The sequence below is a fragment of the Schistocerca piceifrons genome, chromosome 1 (genome assembly GCF_021461385.2).
Source record: "Schistocerca piceifrons isolate TAMUIC-IGC-003096 chromosome 1, iqSchPice1.1, whole genome shotgun sequence".
Taxonomy (NCBI): Eukaryota; Metazoa; Arthropoda; class Insecta; order Orthoptera; family Acrididae; genus Schistocerca; species Schistocerca piceifrons.
This window is the reverse complement of record NC_060138.1, coordinates 934,798,052-934,809,713: the sequence shown is the minus strand read 5'-3', so window position 1 is coordinate 934,809,713 and position 11,662 is coordinate 934,798,052.

The following is an 11,662-nucleotide window of genomic DNA, read 5'->3' as shown; positions in this document are numbered from 1 at the left end:
GTCATCTTCAATGTTTTTATGTTCAGCAACATATTTACACGAAGGTAGGTTCTTTATTTTGTAGGTTGAAATTTATACGTTTTGTCATGCTTGCGTGAATTCCGATGGCCGGCCGAAGTGGCCGAGCGGTTCTAGGACGCCTGGTGTCCGTTCTCCAAGAAAAGGAAACGTGAAAATACTGCACACTCACAGGATGAACCCACCGAATGCGGTTCTTCCTTTTTGTGGCGCTATATCGAGTAAACTAGGAAGAAGGAGATGATATGCCCTGCCGGCCCGTGTGGCCGTGCGGTTCTAGGCGCTTCAGTCTGGAGCTGCGCGACCGCTATGGTCGCAGGTTCGAATCCTGCCTCGGGCATGGTTGTGTGTGATGTCCTTAGGTTAGTTAGGTTTAAGTAGTTCTATGTTCTAGGGAACTGATGGCCTCAGAAGTTAAGTCCCATAGTGCGCAGAGCCATTTGAACCATTTTTGAATTCCGATGTACATCCAACACGGAGATTGCTACATATCTTAACCACCGGCGGTTCGCTCTGGGTGCTCCCTTGGAACGGCGTGTTCCACCGTAGGCTCCCACCCAACTCTACCAATTATGCTATCTGCAATATAATAACGTGTGATGTATTACCTACAATGTAGACGTAAAGAACACCTCTGAGTACAATTTTCTGTGAGCCTTCACAGAAAGACTTTTCTAAACTAATGAGATATCACATAATTTTGGTTATTTTAAAATTTTTCAATGTCATATCCCATTGATTTAAAATAAACGAACGGTGTACTAAAATATAAGGCTGGCGCATTTCAAGACGACCGCCGCCCCACGGCGGGACGCAGGGAAAGCATCGCGGGCACATCGAAGAAAACATGAACATGTGCGCCACCCCACAGTGAGGAAAGCAGTTCGTGTGAACGTGTTAAAGAAAGTTGAAAGCAGGTTAACGGCGTGGTCCGATAACGATCACCGCCACGCCCACCAGTATGTTAAATGGTTGTGGGAATGTTTTACGATTAGACAAGTTTACGGTTGCTCCCCTATTCCCCTACAGTAGTTAATTTTCTGACTTCCTCTTGTTCTCAGTGTCTTTGTCGATCGTAAATGATCCACAAACAAGCGATGATCTGTTTATTTAAAATTGTGACTACTTCGTCTGTACTCTAAAGGGAAACTACTTTATGATTTTGCCAAAAGGTGTACATAACATTTGGTCTAAATGTCTGTTCTGACAGACTACGACGGCGCGGGGTCATTTTGTCTGTTGGAACGACAGCCTGGGTTCACGTCACGTACATTCATTACCCATAACATTAGACCACCGACCTGCTATCGACGTAAACTCATCCTGGCGACAGCCGCGTCACCTAGCGAGGAATAACTGCTACTCAGACTCACGCATGGTGCATGTGGTACCGGTGAGCGTTCTGTTCCTGTGGAGAATGGGGATGGAGCGCTATCTATCTGAGTTTCACAGAGTTGTGACTGTCCGGAAACTCGGCACGAGCACTCCGGAAACTGCACCACCTGTTTGGGGCCAGGGCAGTGTTGTGATAAGTGTCTTTATCAAGTAGCGAAACCGAGGTGAGACCACATCGTGGCCGAGCGGTTCTAGGCGCTACAGTCTGGAACCGCGTGACCGCTACGGTCGCCGGTTCGAACCCTGTCTCGGGCGTGAATGTGTGTGATGTCCTTAGGTTAGTTAGGTTTAAGTAGTTCGAAGTTCTAGGGCACTGACGACCTGAGAAGTTAAGTCCCATAGTGCTGAGAGCCATTTCAATTTGAGACCACATCAGACGTCGTGGGGTTGGGCGGCCACTACTCATCACAGATGTTCTCATCACGTGACGCAAGCGTGGTGAGACCACATCAGACGTAGTGGGACTGGGCGGCCACACCTCATTACAGATGTCTGACGTCGAAGGCCTGGCAGACTGGTGGAACAGGAGAGGCGGTGAATCGCGGCGGAACTAACAGCTGACATTAACGTTGGGCAGAGTACAAGTGCGTCTGAACACACAGTGCACCGGACACTCCTAATGATGGGCCTGCCGAACGTCGACACATTCATGTGCCAATGTTAACACCACGATATCGGCAACTACGACTGAAAGGGGCGCGTGACCATTGGCACTGGACGAAGGCTCAGCGTCAGAGAGTTGTATGAACTGATGAACACCCAGCCCTCCATCACGCCGACGGAAGGGTGCGAATCCGTCGTCGTCCAGGGGAAGAGCTCCTCGCTACCTGTACTGCGGGACGGAGACAAGCTGGTGGCGGCTGCATTGTGCTCAGGGGAACATCCACGTGGACATCCATGGGTCCAGTGGAGCATGTGTAAAGCACCATGGTGGCAAAGAAGTATCGTACGCTGGTTCCCGACCAAGTACATCCATTCATAAAGACCATGTTTCCGGACAGCAGTGGAATTTTTCAACAGGATAATGCTCAATGTCACAAAACCAGGAGTGTGATGGATAGGTTCGGGGAACACAGTGGCGAGTTCCATTTGACGTGTCGACCCCCCATCTCGTCATATATGAACCCGATCGAACACATTTGGGATGTGACTGAACGTCGCGTCGGAGCTCATCGCCCCCGTCCCCGGAATTTAATGGAATTATGTGTCTTGTGTGGTCACGGCTCCTTAGCGACCTGCCAAGGCCTTATTGCTTTCATGCCACGACGCGTTTTCGCTCTTATCTGTGCCAGATACCGATAATTAGGTAGATGGTCATAATGTTCTGTATGATGTGCTTCCTCTTTGGACAGCTGTTTAAAAGACAGTCAGCAATGAGTCAGCAGGGCGCTTAAAGCATTTGGTGGTTCAAAGAGGATTGATTCGATCAGTTCTCAGTGGGACTACAAAATCAAACAAGTTCTTATCTAAAATTTCCGAGCGATATTCTCATTTTACCCAAACACTTGCTGCTGCCAAATCCACTCTAATATACTGTACCTGACATGAAAAAAAAATATATATATATATTAGCAATCAATAAACAGTGGGAAACTTCACACAATGTTTACTGGTTTTGAATACTCGGTCAATACTACTGCCGCGTGGAGTGGCCGCGTGGCTTGAGGCGCCATGTCACGGATTGCGCGGGCCCTCCCGCTGGAGGTTCGAGTGCTCCCTTGGGCATGGGTGTGTTTGTTGTTCTTAGCTTAGGTTGGTTTAAGTTAGTTTAAGTAGTGTGTAAGTCTAGGGACCGATGACCTAAGAAGTTTGGTGCCTTAGGAATTCACACACACAAACACACACACACACACACACACACACACATACACACACACCACACACACACACACAATACTGAGTTCACAAATATTCAGTAATTTGATTATTACGAAACTTTGTATAGGACGACACGTGGGATTTTTTAGCCGATCGGAAGAAAATAAAAAAAATTCTCTAAAAGTCTTAGAACTTCTGGAAACTTTGTTTGCACCTGTTCTCGTTATTTTCTGAACTCCTCTCTTTCTCGTCGAAAGGAAGCTACAACATATTTACCAATCTGTGTTACAACACTGGAAATACACGTCCTCATACTATTAAATCTGAATTAAGACTCCTCGAGACGAGCGAGCACAAATCTCTCTCTCCTTCAGAACGCACAAACGGTCTCTACTGAGATAGACAGGAACGTACTGTATCCAGCAGTCAGCTCCAAATTTTTCCGCGAAAGGCACGTAATTGTCCTTGACCAATCCACAGCTCTCAGTTTACTTCAAAAATTTCCCAACTGTCCGAAAAGCAAATAAACAATGAGTAATCTTCATTTCATTTCTATAAAGGTCAGAAGTACAGAGTTTATTTCTAGAATCCTTAAAGTGGCTACTCTATATGGATTGTATTTAGCTTCTACGATACCCGCTGTACGATTACACATTAATACATACGTCATATATGGGATAAGACCCCACACTCACTCTCTCTGACAGCACAACACACTTAAATATCAGTGTCTAGCAACTGAAATTAGTGATCAGAGTCGGGAAACTGAAACATATCGTACATTTTCCATTACAAACAAAACACTGCTTAATTAACTATTTATCGACAAACAGTTTATTTTAAGCCATCCTTTGATGTATCTACAAGAACGAATTAATTTGTGGAATATATTAAAAAAGGGTTTACCTAATTTTCAATATAAGTGAAATTATTTCAAGTGTGGAATAGAAACTCGCAGAGCAGTTTACTACTGTCATTCTGAAAGACTCAATTACCTTTCATCGTGATCAGTACGTCGCAAACGAAATTATGAATTTATAGGTCTGTGTGTGTTTCAGATGATTTGCAGTTATTATGCGTGAGAATGGGCTTTTCACGATAGGATCCAAAGCAGACAGGTTAGGAACGCGTTCTGCGGGGTTAGATGGCTACTGAGGCGATTCTTACGGCTTCCTAATCCGCATTGCAATTGGCTACGCCAAAGAGCGGTTTGTATACTGGTGACGTGTAGGCCCAAACTGAAACATTTAGTACACAGACAGTGTAAATGTTGCTGAGTACTTTCCTAGGACACCAGAAGTATCCCACATTGAGTAAAAGAGTTAATGTTAACATAATTCTAGTTTCAATGGCGGCCGTATAATAATATTTGTTTCACCTTTTTGGTGGTGGTAAGTTCCCATCTGACCAAACTGCTGAGGTCATCGTTCCCTAGGCTTACATAATACTTAATGAAACTAACTTACCCTAAGGACAACACACACCCATCCCGTAGGGAGAACTGGAGCCTCCGACGAGAGGAGCCGCGGGAACCGTGGCAAGGCGCCCTAGACAGCACTGCTTTCATGTTTCTTGGGTAAAATATTGGCCAGGAACATCAACCTCGTTAATCGTATAATTGCTCTATATTATCCAGATTTCTTTTTCTATGAGTATGAAAATGAAAAGAAAGTCGTGCCTGTGGCCGTGCGGTTCTAGACGCTGCAGTCTGGAACCGAGCGACCGCGACAGTCGCAGGTTCGAATCCTGCCTCGGGCATGGATGTGTGTGATGTCCTTAGGTTAGTTAGGTTTAATTAGTTCTAAGTTCTAGGCGACTGATGACCTCAGAAGTTAAGTCGCATAGTGCTCAGGGCCATTTGAACCAAAGTCATGCCTGTATCTGAGACAATCTTGTAAACGAAAGTATAGACAGCATTCCATGAAAATCGAAACATACTAACTGACGCCAGTTATCGGAACGATCCACAATAATAAAAATAGATAGAACACCAGAACACCTTATTAGTAAAGGAAAGCCAAATGTTGACACTGACTAAAGAAAATTGCTGAAATTCTTTAAAAAAAATACATTGCGTAACAATGAATGCCCGTTGGGACAGAATTCGTTATTGAGAGTCAGTGCAGCGATAACAGCAAAGCATTTGTCAGCTGCAGACGATACAGCAACTGAGATACAGGATGAGGCAACTATGTCATAACACCCTTGTATCTCCCCAACCGTAATAGATGCAAAGATGCCGTTTGAACAGTGAATTATAGGGACAGGGGCTACTCGAATACATCACATTTCACGTTTGTGCTATTTTTTATTACAGAGATATGAGGCCATCTCTGTTTTTTTTATTGAACCCTATGTTAAATCTTAGTGTAACATGATGGTCTTAGAAATATGGTTTCAAATATTTGTATATCATAATATTTAGGCGAATAGTTTTTGAGACACAGATATGTTCCCGTACTGTATACGTCCTTCGAAGCGGCGATTTCCAATGCCACCTTTCCTGTTGACCACTGACGAACTTAACAGGGAAGGCGTTGTTTTCCTGCTTCTCAATAACGCCGCATGGTGACGCACGACGTAGCTGGAGAGAAGGGTATAAATATGCTCCTGGGGTAATGAGCCATCGCATTTACGTCACAGTTTCTTGGAGCAGACATGTACACCGACGAAGAAAAGTTAGATGTGCTTCTAGTATATGGTTAAGGCAGAAGAAATGCTGTTAGAGCAATAAAGCTGTATCCTTATCGTGAGCGTCGTACGCGCCAGCGTCTTCCACGTATTTGCAAGAAACTACTGGAACCGGGATCATGGAGCGACTCAGTTGTGCGACTGGATTCGTGATTCCCTGTCAGGAAGGTCGCAGTTCGTAGTAATAGCAAATCATCGAGTAAAACTGAACTGATATCAGGTGTTTCCTAGGGAAGCATCCTGGGACCTCTGCTGTTTCTGATCTATATAAATGACGTGGGTGGCATTCTGAGCAGTTCTCTTAGGTTGTTCGCAAATGATGCTGTAATTTACCATCTAGTAAGGTCATCCGAAGACCTGTATCAGTTGCAAAGCGATTTAGAAAAGATTGCTGCATGGTGTGGCAGGTGGCAGTTGACGCTAAATAACGAAAAGTGTGAGGAGATCCACATGAGTTCCAAAAGAAATCCGTTGGAATTCGATTACTCGATAAATAGTACAATTCTCAAGGCTGTTAATTCAACTAAGTACCTGGGTGTTAAAAGTACGAATAACTACAGTAGGAAAGACCACATAGATAATATTGTGGGGAAGGCCAGCCAAAGGTTGCGTTTCATTGGCAGGACACTAAAGTCCACTAAAGAGACAGCTTACATTACACTCGTTCGTCCTCTGTTAGAATATTGCTGCGCAGTGTGGGATCCTTACCAGGTGGGATTGACGGAGGACATCGAGAGGGTGCAAAAAAGGGCAGCTCGTTTTGTATTATCACGTAATAGGGGAGAGTTTGGCAGATATGATACACGAGGTGGGATGGAAGTCCTTAAAGCAAAGACGTTTTTCGTTGCGGCGAGATCTATTTACGAAATTTCAGTCACCAACTTTCTCTTCCGAATGCGAAAATATTTTGTTGAGCCCAACCTACATAGGAGGAATGATCATCAAAATGCTATAAGAGAAATCAGGTCTCGAACAGAAAGGTTTAGGTGTTCGTTTTTCCCGCGCTGAAATGTAAATTGCAGAGTAATCATGTAGATGTAGATGGTGATGGAACGCCATACAGAGGAGAAGGCAGAAAACTACCACTGGCGAGGTACATGAAGAGTGCGTTCTAGCGTTGGCGCATAACGACCCTACAGTTTCGTCGCCACGTATCGCCTCGGAATGCGGTTTAAGTCATTGAAGTGTTCTACGCATATTGCACCGGCATATATTTCACCCGTTTCACCTCTCATTACATCAAGCACTCTCCGGTGTGGATTTAGAACGGTGCCAGAAATTTTACCGGTTTGCTCTGCAGCGCCCACATGATGATCCACCCTTTTTTCAACGTGTGCTTTTTACTCATGAAGCGACTTTCACCAACCACGGTACCGTGAATTTGCATGAGATGCGTTACTCTTCAATAGAGAATCCTCATTGTCTTCGACAGGTACAGCTTCAACAACCGTGGAGTGTTAACGTGTGGTGCGGCATAGTCAGAAATGTCATTGTGGGGCCGTACGTCATACCGGGTATACTGAATGGCCATATCTATGCACAGCCGGCCGGGGTGGCGGAGCGGTTCAAGGCGCTACAGTCTGGAATCTCGCGACTGCTACGGTTGCAGGTTCGTATCCTGCCTTGGGCATGGATGTGTGTGATATCCTTGGGTCATTTAGGTTGAAGTAGTTCTAAGTTCTCGGGGACTGATGACAAGTTAAGCCTCATAGTGCTCAGAGCGAAACGTTCTGCCCATTTTGCTGGAAGAGATACCACTAACTACGCGTCAGTGTATGTGGTTCCAACATGACGGCTGTCCTGCTCACTCTTCCCATGTGACTACAGAGCTGTTAAATGTGAAGTTCCGGGATTGTCGGATAGGACGACGTGCTGAACTGAAGTGGCCAGCCCGGTCTCCTGATTTGACCCATCTCGAGTTTCTTCTGTGGGATGCAATCAAACATAAAGTGTATGCTCAAATACCAACTACGCCTGACGATACGAAGCATCGAAGCGTGCACTGATATCTCACGCGACACCCTCGCAGCCGTTCGCAAACCATTCGAACGGCGACTACAAATGTGCATTGCCAAAATGGTTGTAATGGCTCTGAGCACTATGGGACTTAACTTCTGTGCTCGTCAGTCCCCTAGAACTTAAAACTACTTAAACCTGAGTAACCTAAGGACATCACACACATCCATGACCGATGCAGGATTCGAACCTGCGACTGTATCGGTCACGCAGTTCCAGACTGAAGCGCCTAGAACCGCACGGCCACAACGGCAGGCTGTGCATTGCAGCAGAGGGGAAGCATTTTCAGCACATGCTTCAGTAAAATTTTGTATCATGTACAGTATGTATTTTGCATCTTTGTGTTTATTTACTTCGTATTGTGATCAATAGTAAATATTTTCAAATAAAAAAACAAATACGTACGAAATAATTGTGAGCAATAAGGGCCTCCTCATTTACATTTGTATTTCTATTACGTAAAATGTATTAATATCTTGTAGTATTTTAATACTATTATGGTAACACAGTTGTCAAATAACTGAATAATATTTGCACGACTTCATCAGCTAATTTTTGGGCAAAATATCGCAGTATGTATTACTATTGTCGGGTAAATGGGTGTGTTTGTGTAAGGACTGACTCGCGAAGTTTACCATGTTCTCTACACAACAGGAGAGGTCGCATTGGACAGCGCCGCTTCGAAGGACGAACACGATACGAGACCATATCTGTGACTCAAAAATTGTTCGCCTAAATGTTATGATATACTCACATTTGAAACCGTCATTTTAAGACCATCGTGTTACACTAAAATTTACCACAGGGTTCCATTTAGGAAACCAAAGATAGCCTCATATCTCTGTAATAAAAAATAGCACAAACGTGAAAGGTGATGTATTCGACTAGCCCCTGTTCCTACAATTCACTGTCCTAACGGCATCTTTGTATCTATTGCGGTTGGGGAGATACAAGGGGTATTATGACTTAGCAGCCTCACCCTTTATACTGGCAGCAAGAAATACTTCTTTCCTGCAATGATCGAAAGAGGAGAAAAATTGATGAAGATATTTCGTTACTACAAGTAGGAATTATTATTAGAGATATGATATAACAAATAAAATGCAAATATTATAAAGAACATTAAACGACATCCCCCACCTTCCGTAGAACATTTGTAACCTTAGACCTAATATCGATCGTTAATTAAATGAAGACTACTTACTGTTCAGATAACGTATGATGTACCATCTAAAACTTCCATCCCAAACACTTCATAAACTGAAGATTCTATTGATATATTCTTTCCCCAAAAAATGAAATGGAACCAGCGGCCCTCAATTTTAATCTACACTCAGATTTGAATGACTACTAAATCTGTATTTATATGAGAAAGAAATATTTCAAGTGGTACAATGTCCGTTGCAATCAACAAAATGAAAGTGTAGTAAATTAAAATGTCAGTGGCGTTCCCGTATTCTACTACAAGTAGTCCGCGAGTAATCACAATTTGAACCTTTTAAATTCCTGCAGTTTTCTATGCCCCATGTTTCAGCAATTAAGGTGATAAGTAAACAAATTATTCGAATTATGCAAAAGAAAAGCGGCCTTTGTGTATGGTGTACAAAATGCCGACCACTCACTTAATTACAGGCGGTCAGTCTGTCGTGCAGTGATAAAACGTCGTTTCATACCATCTGATATTATCGGTATTTACCTGAAAAAAGTGTCTTTTAGTTATCTCCAGAGAAAAGATTTAAGCGGGTAAGTATGTCGGCTGGGCGACCAAGGCTCATGTCATCTTCTATCTATCACTCGATGATGACGATCGGTGAAGGCAAGCTGCAGTACCTTCCAAAAATGCGAAAAGAAATCAGTACACATGGTTGTTGTCAATCTTTTGGTACGTTTCCTCGTTCACTACAAATTGCATTATATGCAATTACTTCATTAACTTTACAATGTTGTAACCTCCCCGCAAAATTTTAAAAGTCAATAATAGTGAAATTGTAACCTCCCAGCATGAATATGAAAGTCAATGTTAAGTGAAATGTTATCTTCCCACAAAACTGCATAATACTCGCAAAAATGAACTAAGCGTAACCTGCTTGCAAAATTAAAGAATAATAATGACCCAAATGTAAACTCACCACAAACATTAACTAATAAAGATTGCTCATTAAACCCACAATAAAATTAATTAAATAATGAAGCATAAACTATGTGTAACATCTGAACACAAATAATTAAACCTGACAAATTTTATAAGGGCAGCGGCGCTGACCTTCGGCCCTGTGCAATAATTAAATCTGAACACAAAAACCAAAATTCTTACATCAGTAAACTCCATCAATATCCGCTCTTATTTTTCGGCACAGCTCCGTGCAATGCTGGCCCATGTTTAATTTTAATTCTTGGAGGGAATGCATAGGAAGTATTACTTGACTTGAAATGAATCTTTTTGTTTAAAACAGTTACTTTATAAGAAAATTATTATTGGTGCAATTCTTGAACAAATTAATTACAATTAACATATGTTATTAGCTGAGCGCAATGCTGCTTCATTACCTTCTAAAACAATATACCTCGTCCTGAATCGTGACCAGAGATGGAAGGAGAGCACGCCGCCGATGCATGCCGACGCCCGCTCAGTACAACCGTCCACTCGCTACGACTGCTACCGACAGAGTGCAACTCGCAACTGAAGTACTCCCTCTGCCGCACACTACTGAACTCTCGCGCGGTCAAGCGCAGACTAGCAACAATAAATAACTCTCTGGTCAGAGATTCTGTCATGCCTCGCCATCGCTGGTAATGAATACGTACGCGTTTCATAACCCTCCACTGGGGGGCAAAATTTTGGCAGCGATGGTGAGTCATTTGGACTTGCCATGAGCAACAAATTTTTCTTAACTAATTGACTTTACAAACAGAGAATATACAGATGTAGAACATGAAGTAAATATGGTGCACATGCACCGAGTACACAACATTTCAGACAATGACAAAAAATATATACAATTAGTACAGAGAAAATCACGAAAAATGTATATACAAATCATATCGATAAATGACAAAAGTGCACACTCACTGAAGTTCAGTACAAAACATATTAACAAATGGCATAAGTGCACATGCACTGAAAATTTCTTCGAAGTTTTCACAACAAATAGACATAATGAGTACAAATCTCATTGACAAATTACATTAGTGCACATGTACTGTAGTTCAGAACATATCAGCAAATCAAAAAAAAAATGTATTGGTCATGAATGCAAATCATATTAGTAAAAAATGATTTTCACTATGTTACAAGAATTAGGTTAGGAAAGGGAAGGATTGCATCATGGTTGTAGCACTTTAGGTTGCACGCAGCTGCACTGAAAGTCCTTATCTTTCTACTGTAGCACAACACCAAGTGAAACAATCTGAAGTTCTTTTCCCAGAAGTATTTATCAGCGTACCCAAGACACTGAAATGTCGTGGTAATATTCCATGTTAGCATTTTGGCAGTACATTAGGTTCACCAAACAGTGGGACCATAATAACATCTCCATCGCTCAAGGTGGTGGACAGCATGTCGTGTCAACACCACGTTCTTGTAAGGTACACCAACGTAGAATTAGTGCAAAAACCAAATATAGTGCTCCATGATCAAGAAGATATACAGGACAAACGGATATTGCAGTAATTCTGGGTAGTTAGGCCAGAAGGTGAAGGACATTATGTCACATACTAGTCTTCA